The 19,298-nt window shown below is 36.9% G+C and overlaps 1 protein-coding gene across 3 annotated transcripts in view; it reads right to left on the reverse strand.

Moving 5' to 3' along the window:
- Shaw (Shaker cognate w) overlaps positions 1-18,810 on the reverse strand; it is a 185,122-nt gene extending 166,312 nt beyond the window's left edge. For all 3 annotated transcript variants that reach the window (XR_011335634.1, XM_069843533.1, XM_069843534.1), the window contains exon 1: positions 18,660-18,810. The gene's annotated coding sequence lies outside the window, so the exon portion shown is untranslated. The remainder of the gene's footprint in view (positions 1-18,659) is intronic.
- Positions 18,811-19,298: the final 488 nt, after the last annotated feature.

The following is a 19,298-nucleotide window of genomic DNA, read 5'->3' on the forward strand; positions in this document are numbered from 1 at the left end:
GATTATAAGAAACTGGTTATTGACTAAAGATTTTTTTTTCAAAATACATAGACTAGGTACATGAGATCATAAAGTACATAATATGCCATTTATTTCTCGTAAAGAACACATTTTAATTTACCACCACTGAGATGCAAATGTTCTTTGTCAGACATTCCCGAAGTGTCAATAAAGTTTTCAATTTCATTCATGCGATTTAAAATCTCCTCGCAAAACACCTTGAGTATATCGCCATGTTTTATTTGATGTGTCACATGAATTGTTTGTTTGTGGATTAAAATGTAACTCGCATGAGGAGATGGGACTGGATCATGGCGTCATAAATTAATATGAAATTCACTCCTAGTAGCCTCAAACCTGTTGTTGTTATTTTAAAGCTCTTAATTGCAAAAGCACGTTGTGCACCGCTCCACCTTTCCATGATAACTAAATGACACTGCAGTGGCTACAGAGTTGCGTAGTCGGTATAACGCTGGCCTTCTGTGGTCGAGGTTGTGGGTTCGATCCCGGCCCAGGTCGATGGCATTTAAGTGTGCTTAAATGCGACAGGCTCATGTCAGTAGATGTACTGGCATGTAAAAGAACTCCTGCGGGACAAAATTCTGGCACACCAGAGATGATGATATAACCTCGGGAGTTGCGAGCCTTGTTAAATAAACCATAATTTATTATTGGCTACAGAATGTACGTGCATTTTATCACCCTCAACTTGCTGTGAGAGATACAGTAGAGCGTCTCGTTTAGGCACAGTGAAAACGTAAAGAAAGTGCAGGTAACGTGTGGGGGGAGGACGAGCCGTACGTTGAACACGAGGGATGCACAAGGTTTTAGTTACAACATTAATGGTGGAGCATTAATTGAAATTATATTTTCCAAAAACACACAAAACAAGAGAACACAAATTGCATAACGTTATCATATAGACATTTTAACAAACAAGCAATTGTAACTATAACAATAGGTATCTACAAGTTGACTACAAATAGTCTTGATTATTCAATGAGGACGGCGAGGCCTCATATATGAATATATTATAAGCAATTGTAACGTTGAAATAATTCAATATAACAAATCAAATGTTGCTACTGTACCTGTATAAATTGAACTTTGAGAAGGGATAATTATGTTTAGGAAATAGTGTTGTCCCCCAGACCAATATACTGTAAAGGTAAAGGTATCCCCGTAACTTGCCATGAAGGCACTTGGGGGGCATGGAGGTAGAGCCCCATGCTTTCCATGACCTCGGCACTAGAATGAGGTGGTGTGGTCGGCACCACGCTCTGACCGCCTTTTACCCCCGGGAAAGACCCGGTACTCAATTTTATAGGAGGCTGAGTGAACCTCGGGGCCGTTCTGAAAGTTTGGCAACGAGAAAAAATCCTGTCACCACCTGGGATCGAACCCCGGATCTTCCAGTCCGTAGCCAGCTGCTCTACCAACTGAGCTACCCGGCCGCCCCCAATATACTGTAGTTTTGTTAATTCGGCCACAGAAGACGGTAATATTATATTAGTCATACAGAGAATGAAATTCATGACCGTAAAAAAAATCCTGCTTGGAAGCAACATCACATGAGAGGAAAAATTTGATTTGTTATATTGAATTATTTCAACGTTACATTTGCTTGTTTGTTAAAATGTGTACGTGATATCGTTATGCAATTTGTGTTCTTTTGTTTTGTGTGTTCTTGGAAAATATACTGTAATTTCAATTAATGCTCCGCCATAAATGTTGTAACTAAAACCTTGTGCATCCCTCGAGTTCATCGTACGGCTCGTCCTCCTCCCATACGTTACCTGCATTTTGTTTACGTTTTCACTGTGCCTAAACGAGACGCTCTACTGTATGCCCTTTCTAAAACTGCCCGTTTCTTTGCCAGATCCTGTATTACGAATGTCGTATTTTATGTCACAAATTTAAATTTGAGAATTTATATTAATTTGTTTGAACCTATTGGCCTTTGATGTATACCATGTATACCTAGAATTACATCTACTACGTCTGTCAAAAACCGTTCTTCAGCGGCTATGTTAAATTTAGTACCTATTTACGTCTTATGCTCGATAACTTGTTCCCGATATCTTCATATCTGAAGTCTAGATCTACTAGAAGTAAAAACAGCGAAGGTTTTGGTGTATATGTGATGAAACTCCCCAGAGAGGAAGAAGCCTTTTTGTACTCATGCGATAAGAGGGTGAACGGCTGCAGAACCTCTCTCGAAATATGGCGAAGTAAAAAGTTGCTTTGCTTGCATTAATAAACCAAAACCTTTCAGTCCATGCTTTGTCACTTTATGGACTGAGTTAATTCGCTTGAAACGTAAGAAGCAGAAAAGTTTTTTTTAAAGAATGTGTAGAATAATGCAAATTTAATTTAACGAACATTAGCATTTTAAATATGTTGGACTACGTAGCTCTTTGATTGATAATAACTGGAATCGTTGATTATTTACTGTTAATTATTTATTTTAATTTTGACTTTTGGCTTTTTTTCTGTTATTGGTTTAATCGGTTGTCTCATATGATTCATGATTAATTATTACGAGTTGGATGGTTATTTGATAGTTGAATAGTTCCTTGATTGATTCACAGATCGATTTGCTGCTAAGTTAGTTGACCTTCCGGATTACTGGTTGTTTGATTGACTGGTTAATTTGTTTCTGTGGCTATTTAATTTGTTGCTCGATTATTTGGTTTAACATTTGTCTGGTCTCCTGCTTTACTTTTTGTGATTGCTCGTTATATTTCATCGTCGAGATGCTTTCTTGTCGACATTATATTACTTTCTCCTTTCCTTGTAATTTTGTCATCGACGTTTTATTTTCTCGTCTATACGTTCTCGCCGACATGTCCTTTTTCACGTGTTCACATGTTACATAGTTTACGACGTATTGTTTTCACAATATGTTACTTTCTCGCCGTCAAGTTATTTTTCCTTCGTATGCCATTTTGTCATCAGCTTGTAGTTTTCTAGTCGACATATTGTTTCCTCGCCGAAATATTGTTTTCTCGTTCACATGTTAGTTTGCCATTGATATGTTTCCTCGTCTACATGTTATTTTCTTGTAAATATGTTATTTTCTAGTTCACTTGCTGTTTTGCCATTCATATGTTTTCTCGTCGACATGATGTTTTCTCGTTCACATGCTATTTTGCCGTCGACACATTGTTTTTTCGTCGACATGATGTGTTCTCGTTCACATGCTGTTTTGCCATCGACACATTGTTTTCTCGTCGACATGTGTTCTTGTTCGCATGCTGTTTTGCCATCGACACGTTGTTTTCTAGTCGACATGATGTTTTCTCGTAGATAGGCCTATGTTATATTCTCGTCAACATATTATTTTCTCATTCAAGTATTATTTTATTATCGACAAGTTGTTTTCTCGCTGACATGTTGTTTTCTCGTCGATCTGTTGTTTTCGCGTTAATATGTGGATTTCTCGTCGACATGCTATTTTCTTGCAGACATGTTATTTTCTTGTTCACAAGTTACTTTGTCATCGGTGTCGAAATGCTGTTTTCTCGTCGCCGTCTTGCTTTCTCGTCGATACTTTGTCCTTTCGCCGATAATTTTTAGTTTGTATAGAATAGTAATCAGCATTTTTATGTAATTCGTTATCTCGTATTTTCTTGATTCGTAATATTAAACGAGTAGAGATATAAATTCCGTAGTAAGATTATAAACAAGTAGTGTACAACATGGAGTTTCAGCAGCAGTCTCTTACAATTAATGAAATGACGTTCCGGTTTCTGCTTTTACGGAAATGATGAGACTTTTTAAACATCCTTTTAGAATTCGCAACAAGCTTGTCGCTAGAACAAATTAATGTTCTCAATTACTTCGCAACATTTCCTATTTACGTACCAATTATGCGGAAATTAAATTTTTAAAACGTCTGTGCTTAATTGATAGAATCAAAAGAGACCGTTTTAAAAAGTAACCAAATACTATGTCCGTAGCTGTGACTTTGTTTGTAGTGTACGCGTTTCACATTTAAGCGTTCCATGGTTGTTTCTCGGCATGGAAAGTGAAGATTTGCCACCAGTTTGTACTCTATAGGTCTCTGTGGTTGTACTTTGTCGTGTGCTGTTCTGAATAAAATTGTCTCCGCGCTGACTCTTCAACATAATTTTGTTATCACATGGTGAGGGTGGCTAGCATTGTAGATATGTACAGTGTTGGTCCAAGGATATTTTCTTCTGTACAGTCTGTGTCAAAAGAGGAAGTAAAATAGATAAGGAAAGGGAAATATTATTTTTAAGTTTTATGAATTTCTGGTCTTGGCTGTTTTATTATACAAGGTGGGAGGTGTTTAATGACAATGACAGTCTTTCAAGGGATAAATCCTTAGCATGAGATAGTATGAATGGAGAAGTCCTCTAACATTTTGTTACTTTACGAATTTCCCAGAAATAATTAATTATTTTAAATGATAAATTTTGATACCATTATATTTTTAACATATTTAGAAACACCGTCTTTACGTTACTGTACGTAGTTCCAGCAAGTAATTTTGCATTATGATTCTGTCACGTTTACGGGTTAAGAGTATTTTGATACCTTAATTATTAATAAATCCCTATAAGTAAAGGATGTTTGGTAACTCTGTTATCGACACGTTGACGCGTGTTTCACTCCATATTATCCCCGTAGCGTGCTGCCATGGCGGAAAACTCTTAGGGTGCTATTCATATACAGTGGCTCCCATTAATATTCGGTTTGACTGGCATGTAAGATTAAAATAAATACACTAATTATTTTTAAAAAAATTAATGAAAATAAAAATGTGCACTATAATAAACTTAAAAGCATACTCTCTGTTAAATTACATAGAATGACAACAAAATGAAAAAATCTTCTCTGTTACATAAATAAAAAATTATAAACATTATTACATTATTTGTGATAGAACATAGTGCCTCATTAATATTCGGTTTGTTCAATTCAATATTTTGTTGAAACCCCTTTTGCCTCAAAACAGCCCTCCAACGCCTTGGCATGCTCCTGGATAACTTCGTAGTAAATTGGGGACTAATTTTTCTCCATTCTTCCGTTAATCTCCGTTTCAGTTTTGTCTTGGAAGTGATAGGAGTTTGTCTGATCTTGCGATTAAGTTCCTCTCACAAATTCTCAATCAGATTTAAATTCGGTGATTTGTGTTGGGGTTCGGACAGTTGTATAGAAGCCATAAACGCACTTTCTCAGCTATGTGTTTAGGATCATTGTCCTGATAGTACTTGAAACTGTCTTTAATCCATAGACTCTCTGCACTTCGTTTTAAGTTATTTCTCATAATGTCCAAATACACATGCTGATCCATCCTTTTTCTATGAAAACAAGTTCACCAACTCCACCTACAGCCATACAACTCCATACCATGTCGTTGTCCCCACCGTGTTTCACTGTTGGCAACAGATTCTTTTTTTTCGAGATCTTCATCTTCCTTACGCCACACATACTGTTGTCGATTCGACCCGAAGACGTTAAATTGGTTTTCATCAGTAAATATCACATCGTCCCCCAGTTTTCCTCTTTATGGACATGTTCCCTTGCGAACTGAAGCCGCCTTCTTTTATTTATTTCATTTATGTAAGGTTTCCTCCTACATACTCTCCCATTAAACTCCTCTTTCCCCAAAACTCTTCGAATTGTTTCGGCACCTACCTGCTTGCTAAACTCTTCACGAACACATGCTGCAAGTTTCGTACACTTAGTCGAGGATTTTCTTTTATTTTCTTCAGGGTGGAGCGTTCTTCACATTCAGTTACTTTTTTTGGCTGCCCTTTTTTTGGTATGGACTCGATTCCACCTTCGTTTCTGTATCTTCTCGCTATATCCCCAACTGTACTCTTACTCACACTAATATTTTGGCTATTTTTGCGTATTTTAGCCCCTCTTCGTCATGATAGATCACAAAAGTTGTGTTGTTTCCTTTGCGACCCATTTGACGACCTGTAGACTAATCCAACCTCGCCTGGGCTGTGCACAACGTGTAGACAGAATGATTGCGCGTTCGCTACTGAACCCTACAATTCTGTCAGCAGAAAACGTGCATTAGATTGAAAGCAAATAATTCAAAACCGAATATTAAAGAGAGTGAACTTTGATGTTACTTACCGATTATTTGTTATTACATAGTAAATATTAAACTTTCGCTGTAAATTCTTTAACGTTATGTACAAAATGTTTAAATGATCAATCTGCAACGAAATGCAGGTTCGCTTGAACACACAACAAAACAACAATAGAAAAATACTGTAAAATCAACCACAAACCGAATATTTATGGGAGCCACTGTACATTTCGCTAGCCCGCGCTAAGAGCGTGCTAAACTAGCCCCGGTTATCGACTGATTACTTGTATAGGATTCATATCATATCATATCGCTAGCACTGGTTTATGAATACGAAACACGTTAGTTCGCTGATCATCCACCGGAAGCCCGCGCTAGGAATTTCTATGAATACGTCCCTTCGTGTTTAGTTTCTTCGAGAGGTATAATATTCTTATGAAACAGATTTCAACATTTTTTTTAGTTATCTTATATTTTTGCGAAGCGAGTCCAGAAAGTAAGTTTTCTTTGGGGCCGTTTAGGGAAAAAGGAACATAATTTCATGGAAAGATTTATTGGAACAGACACAGCAATTATTTCACTATTTTTTAACATATTACCTACTGGAAATGAGACATTTGTCATACGGTGGGATCAACTTTTGTATCCCTGTATCGTAGAAATCTGTCGTCTGGGATCGGAACCAGTGAGTGACAGCCGTCTGAACTTCTCTGTCACTGGGAAAATGCTGCCGATGCTTTCGTGCTGCACGATAAACTCGGCCATAGGCCTATACGGCTCGGCGTACAACAGATCTTCTGCAGGAGTTCCGCTGGGAGGTTTTTCAACGAGCAACCTACAGCCCGGATCTCGCTCCCAACGGGTAGCCTACCATCTTTTCTTACACTTCAAGAAATTCCTATCCGATCAACAAAATTGTTTACTTGTGATATATGTAAAACAATTGTGTTCACATCGATACAAATAAAGAATTTTGAACTTATTTTAATTCATCTTGTTTTTATCGACAATTTTAGAAGCTATGGTTGCTATACACAGCACAGTAATTTTAACATGATTGATAGTATCATATCCAGTCTTCATTGCATTTGTGCACACATTTGTGACATTTACAACATATTTACATTTGATATTTTAAAATATTTGATATTGTTGTGCACCGCCTGATAATGCCCCAAGAGAGCGAAAACGTTCGTATTTGTAATAAATTCATAACAAATGTTATATAAATATATTTAAAATAGTTATACTATGTAACTTGTTTTTTTTGTATATTTCGATCATTAAGCCATTAAGATTGATAATTGTAGAAACTTGATATAAATATACATGTTAATAGAATTATCTGAAAAATTCATATTAATTTTAAATTATTAAATAATAACAATAGCGTACACAAAATTTAAAACACCGTACAATGTAAATTGTAAACAATAATTTTAATAATGGCGCCCTTTGACAAAATTCTGCGTGCGCCACTGCGTACGTTCGTTCGTTCATTTCATGTCTTTTCATTTTCGGTTTTCCTTCTTCAAAATTCCTTCAAGTTTCTTCAACAGAATGGTGAAAGAATGGAATGCGACAAGTGAACATTAAGCTTGAAGCCCACGTAAATTCTTACTCACAATCCAGAATTCTCTAGCATTGACGCGGGATCGCATACCTCACAGGAATTGTTTCTCCTCCCAGTAGTCCTCTTTTCATAGCGTCATTCCACACTGTCCGTTTCGCTCTATTATCTAATTACTAGATTACATAATTGTCTACTCATTTTGCTTGTGGTAGTATTTCTTTAACACTCTAGTTCTTCATGATCTAAGCTATACATTACACGCAATACAAGGAATTTCATAAATCCCCTGTCACTTTTTCTGTGGAATGTTTCTCCTTTGTGTATCTTCCCTATACCGTAAGCTAGGACTGTGATAGTCGAAGAATTTGATATTTAAAATGCGCCTTAACGCAGGAAGTTAATTTTTATGTGTTCTGCTCGCTATACTGAAACGTGATCCAAGAAAGCAAATAGAATTCCGACAAGTGAGAGGTGTTGCGCCCCCATAACTCAGTGGGAGGTTCTCCGTCTCCGCTCCTGAATTTACAAAGGCGCCATCAAGTGAGGGGCAATCAATCACTTCTGAAATGTCTTAGGAAAGCCAGTAAAAGCCTTTAAAGCCTCGTTTTACAGGCTCAGATCTTTTGTACGACAAACAAGAACGTGTAACGTCAACTGTATTGTTAGGCCATTTACGCAATTAAAATCATATTTCCGTTACATGAGATAAAATAGATACAGTGTTCGATGTATGGGCTACATTATGTATCCATCTTATAGCTGAAATTATAGGTACCTATTTAATACTCCTTACGGTATTGTACAGTGTGTCCGCAGAAACATTCCGAGCTTATAAACTGCTATAATTCTGTCACTACGTGTTTTACGAAATTCATACCGATGTCACTAGAAAGAACAGCTCAAAGAATTTCAGGAAATGCGTAATTGATTATTGTTGACCGAAACAACAGATGTCAGCACAAGAAGAAAGGAAAAAAACGCCGTTTCCGCTATTTCGCTTGTCATTAAGGCATTGTTGGATATAAGCAAATTGTGTTAAATGATCTGAATGTTAAAATTTTCAAGTATCTGCGATTTCTGCAGCATTTAGAGGGTTATTTAGGTTATGGCGAATCCACAGGAACGTAGTTGGTGTGTATTGGAATATCATAGTACTCGGAGTGTAGTAAGACTACAGAGTGCTTTCAGACGGAATTTTCGTCATGAGGCACCTACCCACAAAACGATTCTGAAGTGGTATAGAGATTTTGTAGAGCATGGATGCGTATGTGATAAAAGGAAAGGCCATTCAGGGAAACTGCCTGTCAGTGCGGAAACTGTAGAACAGGTGCGGGAGGCGTTTGTACATAGTCCTCGGAAGTCTGTGCGTAGAGCTAGCCTGCAGTTAAGCATTTATAAATCCACCGTTTCCAAGGTTCTACTCCCTCGTCTGCAATTTCACCCCTACAAACTGCAATTAGTGCAGAAGTTGAAACCTGATGACCATGCAAAAGATGTGTTTTCTGTGAAAATGTATTGACGCTAATGGCGGAGTGGAAATATCCCTTGAAGTCTACAGCGTGGAGCACACATCGAGGTCTTCAAAGTAGGTACAAAATGTTTCAATTTCTGTTTCTAATGATACCAGTTTCGTATAAATCCGGCCACTGACAGCTACGCTATATCAGTTTATAACTCCTGAATGTTTCTGCGGACACACTGTATATCCGAAGAAAATTTATATCAAAAGCATATACTTCATACTAATAATTTTATGTTTAATACATTTTTAAAATTAAATAGGCTATATACTGTTTGCTGTCAAAAAATCTGAAAGTTAGAATTTATAAAACAGTTATATTACCGGTTGTTCTGTACGGTTGTGAAACTTGGACTCTCACTCTGAGAGAGGAACATAGGTTAAGGGTGTTTGAGAATAAGGTGCTTAGGAAAATATTTGGGGCTAAGCGGGATGAAGTTACAGGAGAATGGAGAAAGTTACACAACGCAGAACTGCACGCATTGTACTCTTCACCTGACATAATTAGGAACATTAAATCCAGACGTTTGAGATGGGCAGGGCATGTAGCACGTATGGGCGAATCCAGAAATGCATATAGAGTGTTAGTTGGGAGACCGGAGGGAAAAAGACCTTTAGGGAGGCCGAGACGTAGATGGGAGGATAATATTAAAATGGATTTGAGGGAGGTGGGAAATGATGATAGAGAATGGATTAATCTTGCACAGGATAGGGACCGATGGCGGGCTTATATGAGGGCGGCAATGAACCTTCGGGTTCCTTAAAAGCCATTTGTAAGTAAGTATATACTACATGGACTCTGTTCATCTACGAGTAACTCAACTTAAATTCCCATCTTGTGACATGTACACTGTAGAGCCATAAGTACGATATAATAAAGTGTTATTATTGAATAGACGCAAAAGTCCGTAGCATTTTTGCGCTGTTCCAAACGTTTTTGAGATGGATAGAAGACAGAAATTGATTAGTAATATATTCTCGTACATTATCAAATACTCTCTGCCAACGCTGGGGTAGTTTTTCGATTCCACGTTTGAAGAAATCTGCTGGTTTATAGGTAAAGAAGTCGTCAAGCCAAGTTTGTAAAGCATCAACCTTCCCTTGAACAATGTTTGTTAGAGAAAGAAAAATGTGGGAAACTGAGGCCGCAAGATCGAAAGAATATAGGTGATAAGGAATCATTTCTCAACCAAGCTTCTGGATAGCTGCTTTTTTTATATTAGTGAAGTGTGGGCGTGCATTATCGTGTTACAGCAGAACTTGATACAGTCTTCCCGGTCGTTTTTTCTTCAATTGCGGCCGCAAGACGTCTGAGTTGTTGACAATAATAGTCAGCAGTTATGGTTACATTGCTGGGAAGCAATTCTTAGTACATCACGCCTTCTTTATCCTACCAAAAGCAATAACATCATCATCTGTGGATGGACACGAATTTTGTATGTTGTGTGTTGAAACGCCAGAACCATTTCCTTGCAGTGCCTTCTCCGGTAGCATCCTCCTCATACACGGCACAGATGTTTCGAGCCGCCATCGCTGCCTTTGCTCCTCCACTAAACTCAAACAGAAGAATATGTCGGAATTGTTCTTTTTTTTTCTCACTCGATACACTATCTTCTTTAGCCCATAAATAGCACAAATTTTCTTTAAATCCGCAAAATGCGTTCCAAATAACAAATAACAAATGACAATCGATAAGTAATCTCCTAAAAACATAGTGTTGTGATAAACGAAAACGGTACGGAACTTATGCATCACCTTAGTATATTCGTTAATACGTATATTTTGTGAACATATTGTGAATTGTTACATTATCATACGTTAATGACGTGAATATCAGGTTATAATTTCCCTTCCCAAAATGTGAAAGTGATATATAAAATCTAAATCATATCGGCATATAATTTAAATATATAAGAAAGTCTGCATTTAAAATAGTTTGCGGTTGTCGTAGTTATCTTGTCACACACATTCCTTCACTGGTACGGTCTGAAAGTAATTGCCATAAAATATTTGTTAAGGTCTGTACCTAACCATGATTTAGATATCATTTGTAGGCCTACATTCCTCACTAAATTTCCTAATATATTTAATAAATAACATAGTATATAGAATGATTTGTGACATGTGGGACCCACTTCATTATTGGATAGGAGGAAAAAAACCAATAAAAAAATTCATGTACTCATTTCTCCCATGTGTTCTTCTTTCCGTCTTAAAGTCAACTGAAGAAGAAATGTACATAGGTACGCGCTATTTGTCGATTTGTTCGCTAGATATGCTATGGCTGGCCTGCGTGTTTTCCAGACTTAAGTTCATTGAACTTTGATTTGCAAGTCAACTTGAAAACAGTTTATTCACAACCCATTGAAAACATTGAAATACTTAGTCTGCATATCCAACACGACTTATAACTTATCCGACAAACACCAGAAATTTTTTTTAAATAATACAACAACGACATGACGATTGCAAGCTTTCATTCAAGCTGAAGACAGCGATTTTGAGCACACCCTGTAACGGTAAGCAGCTCCCTATTACTGACGGACAAACATCGGTAAAATGAGACAATTGTTTATATGTAGACTAATGTTTTTATTTCTTTTCTCTTATGTCCACCGATGGCGTGGCTCCCACATGACATGAAACATTCTGTATATAAATTATTACAACTTGATAACAATTGTAACTTCATTTAAGGCTTTAATATTAGAGTTCACAATTTAGCCGCTAACATGTCTTATTTACACAAATTGTTTACACGTAATTAAATTAGAGAATATCTAAATAATTTTCTAAATTTTCGCCACATCAGTCGAAGGTCATATTTTAACTTAAATCCGTTTATATATTCTTAAGAATTATTAGCGAAATGTGAGTGATGGAACCGGATAACGTAATCAGGGAATCATAGTATAACTTTTATGTGTAATATGCCAAGTGTCTAGTGGTTTTTCACTCAATCCGTCTCCACTCCATTCTGTCAAATACGGAGTGAGATATGTGACCAACTGGCTTGGACCTCACATAGATTTTTCCTTACAGCCAGATTTTATTGCAAGGACGTGCGATCGCGTAGGCCTAAATATTGAATTATTGGCTAGGATGTATTTGGATTCTTTCTGTTCAAAATTTCATACTTACAGAAGCCACATTTGAGAAAAATTTGATGTAAGAACATCTAAACGGAAGGTTCACTATGCGTAAAAAATAATTTTAATAGAAGACGTATTTACGTGAAACTCATGGGAACCAAGATTTTACTGTCAATTTTTCCCCCATTGGATGTTTTTCGAACAATCCTTAACATTTTTTCTGTTATAGTTTTGTGGTAATACAGCCATACAGATTACATTCTAGGAGCGATGAGTCTGTCTACAAATTACAACTTTCTTCACTGATCACTTTTTCCTGTTCCTCACGTGATTAGAATACTCAACAAGCAACAGAATGCAACTTAATAGCCTACTGATACTTGTGCACATTCACCACCAGAGAACTGCTGTAATTTGAACGAAGTGATTGATGTGCTATTTAATCAGTCTGGACTTCAAACCACATGCGTGCTAACTCGCACAGTTTTGGGTTGATGGTCCAACTTTAAACACCATTAATTAAGTTGGCAAGACTAACTTTCATGATATAAACAAACCGCCTCTCCGAGTTGTAAATGGCCGTATTGTATGATACATTACGTTTTTCAACCGATAGAGAAGGTAAGCAGGCATTAATTTTTGCAGCATATATAGAAAAATATTTTAAATAATGAATCCTAATATAAACTATATCAGAATTACATTGCTTCCATTATTTATTTGCTTCTTCTCCTTCCTCTTGAATTTTCTTATTTTTTAATTTATTTCACTGTATTATTCTATCTTTTCCCTATTTTGGCTCCGTTCTCTTCTGATTTATTATTTCTCTTACTCTGTTTCGCCTCTCTGCCATTTTCTTTCTGATTATTTTCGTTCTCCTTTAATGACTTTGCCTAATCTACATCTTACCCTGATACAACGTGTTCTAAGGCATCTTGCTGCGCTGCTCGTTGAAATGTATAAAGCAGAAGAAACTCGCTCATGAAAATTCGACTTGTTGTAACGGATTAAACTATAAAATGACAAGAAACAATAAAAATTAACTAAAACCATTTAACGTTGCTTTGCTATATTGTGGGCATACCGCCATTGCTAGCTCAGCTACATCCACACATCTACCCGACTCTTTTCTTTCTCATGTCAAGCTGGATGTACTGCTTTGTAAAAATAAACCACAACGTTGAGATGTAATTCCTGTACTAACTTCTTGAAGATTTGTTCGCATAGCCTATCAAGATTTTTATGAGAGCTCTCTTTGCATGTTATCTTCTTTCATTGTTTAAAACGGAGCCATTTTCATGCCATTTGTTGAAAAAGTGAAGGACATATAGGTCATTCCATGAGGAGTGGGATACTTAATCAAATTTTAAACAATGTGGAACCTTTATTTTAAATATTGCCTACACTGTGTACTGTCTATTTACAAGGATATTTCGGTGAGACACTGTTTTCCTTATGAAACTGCACTTCAAGTTATATCATCAATTATTGCTGCCTCATTTTTTAATGCAAATTTCTGTGGTTTTAAGGTCAGTTTTCTTATCTGATATCATGATAAATGTAAACTCTTTTAATACACTCAGGGACAAAAAAAAAACCGGACACTTCTATATTTGCTTGTATTTTGTTGCCAATTATTTCAAAATGAAACAAAACCCATTTAAACAAAATAATGTTTCATTTAGCACCTTATACGACAACATTTGAAAAAAAAATCTCTGATGAGAAAATTTACAAAAAATTACAAAGGGCGTATAACTATGGCATCGTTTGGTCTAACTGTTTTTTCATTTTATGGTGCCTTAAACATTAAAAACTCTTTTTAGTAACGGGTATTACCCCCTCTGGCTTGAATAACTGCATCCATACGTCTTGGCATGCTCTCAATTTGGTTAGCAATGTCTTCTTGAGGAATAAGTTCCCATTCTTTGCCAAGTGCTCGCCTCAACTCTTGTAACGATTCTGGTCTCGGTCGTCTATTCTTAACACGCCGTCCCAGCATGTCCCACACGTGTTCAATTGGGTTCATGTCTGGACTCCTTGCTGGCCATGGAAGAACATGGATTCCCACTTCTTGGAGATAATCTCCGACCGCATGGGCAATATGCGGCCGTGCATTATCATGCATTAAAACAAAATTATCGCCTACACATTGGCCAAATGGCACAACATGATCAGCCAAACATTCATTTATATACCTATCAGCTGTTAGTCTTCCATTTTCAACAAAAACCAACTCTGTACGAGCATCCGTACACACTCCTGCCCAAACCATCACTCCACCACCTCCATACGGCACATTTTCGGAAATGCAACACTGTGAAAATCGTTCTCCCCTCCTTCTCCAAACTCTTTCACGTCCATCAGGTGAGCACAGAATGAAACGGGACTCATCAGTGAACAGAACACAGCTCCACTGTCCATTTCTCCAATCCCTGTGATCATTTGCAAAACGCAGTCGTTCAACTCGATGCATCCTGAGAAGTCTGGCACCAGTTGCAGGTCTACATGATATCAGTCCACTTGCTTTCAACCTCCTTCTAACAGTTTTGGCCGAAATTGGGCGTCCATGCATGTTAACAAATTGCTGGGCTACACTAGTAGCTGGCAGGTTGCGCTCCCTAAGAACTCTCAACACCATATACCTGTCTTCATTTGGATCTGTAGCTGTTGGACAACCCGAACCTGGTCTTCTGGTATATTCTAGCGTCTCTCTATACCGTTTTATGGCATCATGGGTTGTGCTTCTAGCCATATTCATAACATTTGCAATGTAACGTACACTGCGTCCATCATCGTAAAGGGCTACAGCACGAGCCACATCTTCAGGTCGCATCTTGTTTTAAGACAAATGTTACAACCCCACTTAAACTCAGAAAATGTAAAAATAAAAAAATAACGAATGATAACGATAATGAAGCACAAAATGGTTGAGACAAAATTGTTATAGCTGAGACTCCGAAAGCAAAATTGGAATATTTGGTTGTAATGGCTTGTTTATAAAACAAAAAACAATAAACAATGTATACACGTCTCCATAACAACAGATGGCTACCATAATATTGTATGAGAAGACAATGTTTTGCAAAATACCAGCAAATATTGAAGTGTCCGTTTTTTTTTTGTCCCGGAGTGTATTTGGTATCTCCAAAGCTCTTAGTTGTACAATACCGTCTGACATTTTGTACTAAAACAGGCATTATATACTTTATAAAATACTAGACACTGTATTATTTTTCTTTGAATTTCATTTCATAAGGCATCAATTATAGATTTTGATGTCTTCCTTGCATAAACTGTACTCCCAAACAGATTTTGTACTAAGTAATTCTGACCAAGTAATGAGAGTGATAGAGAACTATAATGTGAGTTACAGAAATCTAGCAGACTGAAATATTATATTCCTAAACAGCGATCACTATTATATTGTGATGTCCAACAGAAAAAAATATAGGCCTAGTTCTCCAGTTTTTACAAGAGCAGTTTGCCATTATTGTGTATGTATACAATATCCATGCCCTTGTCTTTTATTTTGAGTGACAGCACATTTAAACTTTTTCCTCTTATAAATTATGATCTCTCAAATAAATATACACCTGTTATCAGCCTTTCTATTGGGCAGTGAAATAGCTTATGAAATGAAAATATGCAATTGAAACAGAAACTGTATAATTAAGAGAACTGTTACATTGTAATGTGAGTGCCGGTGGAATGGCCCATATTGCTTATAGATGCTCGGTAGCTTTCGGAAAACGTGGCCGAAATTTACGCAAACATTTCACATATGATTTTTTCGATAAGAGATGTCCACAATGAATATTCTGTTCTCAGTAGTGTAACTAACCATGATTATTTCTACGACTACGGCCTCTTGTGAGAACACCAACGAAACTGATCGTTAGGTCTCGGAAGTTGATGACCTAAAAATCACAGAAAAATGACCTATAAAATCACCTTAAATTTATGAAAATATGGATTAAAATTAATAAAAATGATAATGATTTTAATAGTAAAATTCCAACAAAATAATATTATACTTCCTCCTGTGGAAAATACATTGTCATCAAACTCAGTCACTAACTGTCGCAAAAAACTTTGTCTGCTTTGTTTTACTATCGGCATCTTTACGTCTTTACTTGTGTGATGCAGTATGCTCACTGCGGGCACTGAGGCTGCAGTATTTGCTCGTAACACACGTGATCAGAAGTCAAGGCTAATGCAACCATAAGGAAAATTCCTGTATGACGCAATCGGATTGCGTAAGCAATCTGCAGTAGATCATCGAATATAGACTACGACTACACCGTAAAAAAAAGTCCGTTCAGGAGCGGAAAAGGGCAAAAATGCAACAAAAAGTAGAACATTTCCTAAAAAATGACTAGCATACAATAAAAGACCAAAAAATGCAAAAAAAAATGCAAAATAAAAGTAGGCTATATTAGTTCGTGTTGTAGTGAAACGAATTTATATTGTATCCTGCATTGTCTGTGATGTCTCGGAAAAAAGATATTTCATCAATTTCCGAGCCCTTCTGATCACTGTTTGCTAATCTGAATTCAGTTGTGTCTATCCGCAGAGTGGCATCATTATGCCTGCTTGCTTATCAATTCCCGACGGTGAGCTAGGAAGCACGTTACCAGAATCAAGTCTTGCTTGCCGCAGTCTGTAGAATAGCTCTGCAGTTCTACATTTTCACACCATTGCCACTGCTGTGCAACACTTTTGCACAGGAATGATGGCCTCTTTTTAGGAAGATAATCACAACGATCACCCGACATTCTGGAGATAGAGCAACGGATGTTGAAGACTGCAGAAGAGGATCCATGAGCAAGTTGAAGAAAAGTATGAAGATTGGAGTTCCTCACTGGCTAGTGTTATAAACCTTAAGTAATTTAAAACAGAATTCTTTAATGTCTGAGTATCAGAAAACATGAACCGCGGGTGTGCTCTTAAAGGTGGCTTCAAGAATTTTTAATTATGTTTCCTTGGTAAATGAGCTCAGAATTTAATGTATTTTGTTAGTAGGAACTCCTGTACACTGTTTTCAAATATGATATAAAATCTCTTATTTTGTAAAGACGGCACGGGATAAGAAAAAATTCATTCGAATTTTTGTTTCTTTCCAATATATCCGTTATTTGCTTAAAGGTGGACATTAATGACAATCCCACTCTGTATGTACTTAATTATTATGTTAGGACAGTAACGTTTTTGCTTTTATGGGAAAAAGAGAGACCTAAGCGACCGTTGGCTAGAATTCCATTTCCTTTGTTTCGCTTCTTATTTTCTCTCTTATATTTGTAGTCAAGTTTCCATTTTCTCATAATTTAACTTTTCTTCATTGTCATCCCTTATTTTTGGTTTACTTAACTTTCTTCTTTATTTATTTTCTCCTTACCGTCTGCCGTTTCTTTCATTTCTGTCTCACTTATCCCTTCCTTTTGACGTGAATACGTCTCAAGTAAATTAATGAGAAAAATTTAACGTTTTTAGCGTAATACCAAGTTCGATAAGTCTCTGCTAGATGCTGCGCATGCCAAACGTACGTGTGCTCCCATCTGTCTAGTGTTGCGTAATCTACTTGGAAGTAAATATACGAACGTAATCTAAAATCAACTACCGTTATATGCACATAACCGGATACTCTCAATGAAGTTATGATGTCACAGGAAGAGTCCGTGTAATGGAGGGGAGTTAATTGCAAATGGAAGAATTTATTATTTATATACTACTTGGTACATTAAAATACAGTAGCCTATATTAATTTAAGACAGTGAAAAGTAGCGTACCATAAAACATTAATAATAAAAAGATCTATTCATGAAATTATCGGTATTTTGTTAATCCCCTGTACCTTTTTTTTCCCCTTGTCATTTCTACTTCACGTTTCATTTTTCTTCCTATCTTTTTATCCCTGCTTCTGCTATGGTTAATTATTTAATGTCAGGTTTTCACACTCTTCATGTCTTATTTTTTTCACAGCTTAGGTTGTGCTTTTGAATTTTTAACTCCCAGTTTTTTGTATCGTTCCTTTTATTATTCATTTGTCTTTGTAATAATCTCTAAACTTCGCTTTCCCCCCTGAGCTGCTGTCCTCCTTTCCTCATGCTCTAAAAACTGTGTCAGTAGCGTGCTGGTATTTATATGTTCTTCTGGTCTCTGAACTTTGGTATGCCTTTCATGACCCTTGCGATGCAATAGCAGTAACTCAAAGGAACATTACTTTTAATGACACTTCTACCCGAGGACTGAAGGCTTTCAAAGGAACTCATTTCTCTCCTACAATTCTTTACGTCACGTGATATTGAACGAGTACAATGTATACAGAACGCGCCAAGGTTTCATAAATAATTAAGGACTAATTTTTAGAATGAGGGTAATTGTAGTTGAACTTCGTACTTGTAAATTCACTGCAGGCTGGCGGGAGCTTCACTAGATGTCCGCGTCGTGGCGCTGCTGTCTGCTGTCCACTGCCGTGTGGATCCTGCTGCTACTGCTGCTGCTCTCGATTCCTCGGCCTTCTGCATAAAGCCTCGCGCGCACCGCTTCCTGCAATAATAACGATAAAATAATCACACTCGCCAGATAATCTATGTAAGTCTATGACTATAAAGTAACATAATAAAATTAAGCAGCAATAGTTTTACAACCAATACAATAGGTATTTGAGTTTGCGTCATTCAATCTAGCTTCCACATCTAAGAGTGACGCGCCGAAACTTCACTTCATTTTGTGTGCGTTGATTTTGATACACCATGAGAAACGAAATACATAATACTATAGTAGGGCAAAGTTCCCTAATTCCGTGATACTCCTAATACGTGATACGTGATACGTTTTTTCATTGAATGTCACGGGGTTGGGTATCTTGCTAGGAAGTTCATCGATGTCTCAAAAGTAGGCGAAAGATGCAATCTTTGGAGAAAGATGTCTGGCGCTATGGTCGAATGGCAAAGCTTTGACTGACATTCAGTTTAAAAAAAGTATCTCGGGATTAGGGGTATCACGGACTTAGGCAAGTATGGAGAATATAATTGA

This window comes from Periplaneta americana, chromosome 13, assembly GCF_040183065.1.
Source record: "Periplaneta americana isolate PAMFEO1 chromosome 13, P.americana_PAMFEO1_priV1, whole genome shotgun sequence".
Classification (NCBI taxonomy): Eukaryota; Metazoa; Arthropoda; class Insecta; order Blattodea; family Blattidae; genus Periplaneta; species Periplaneta americana.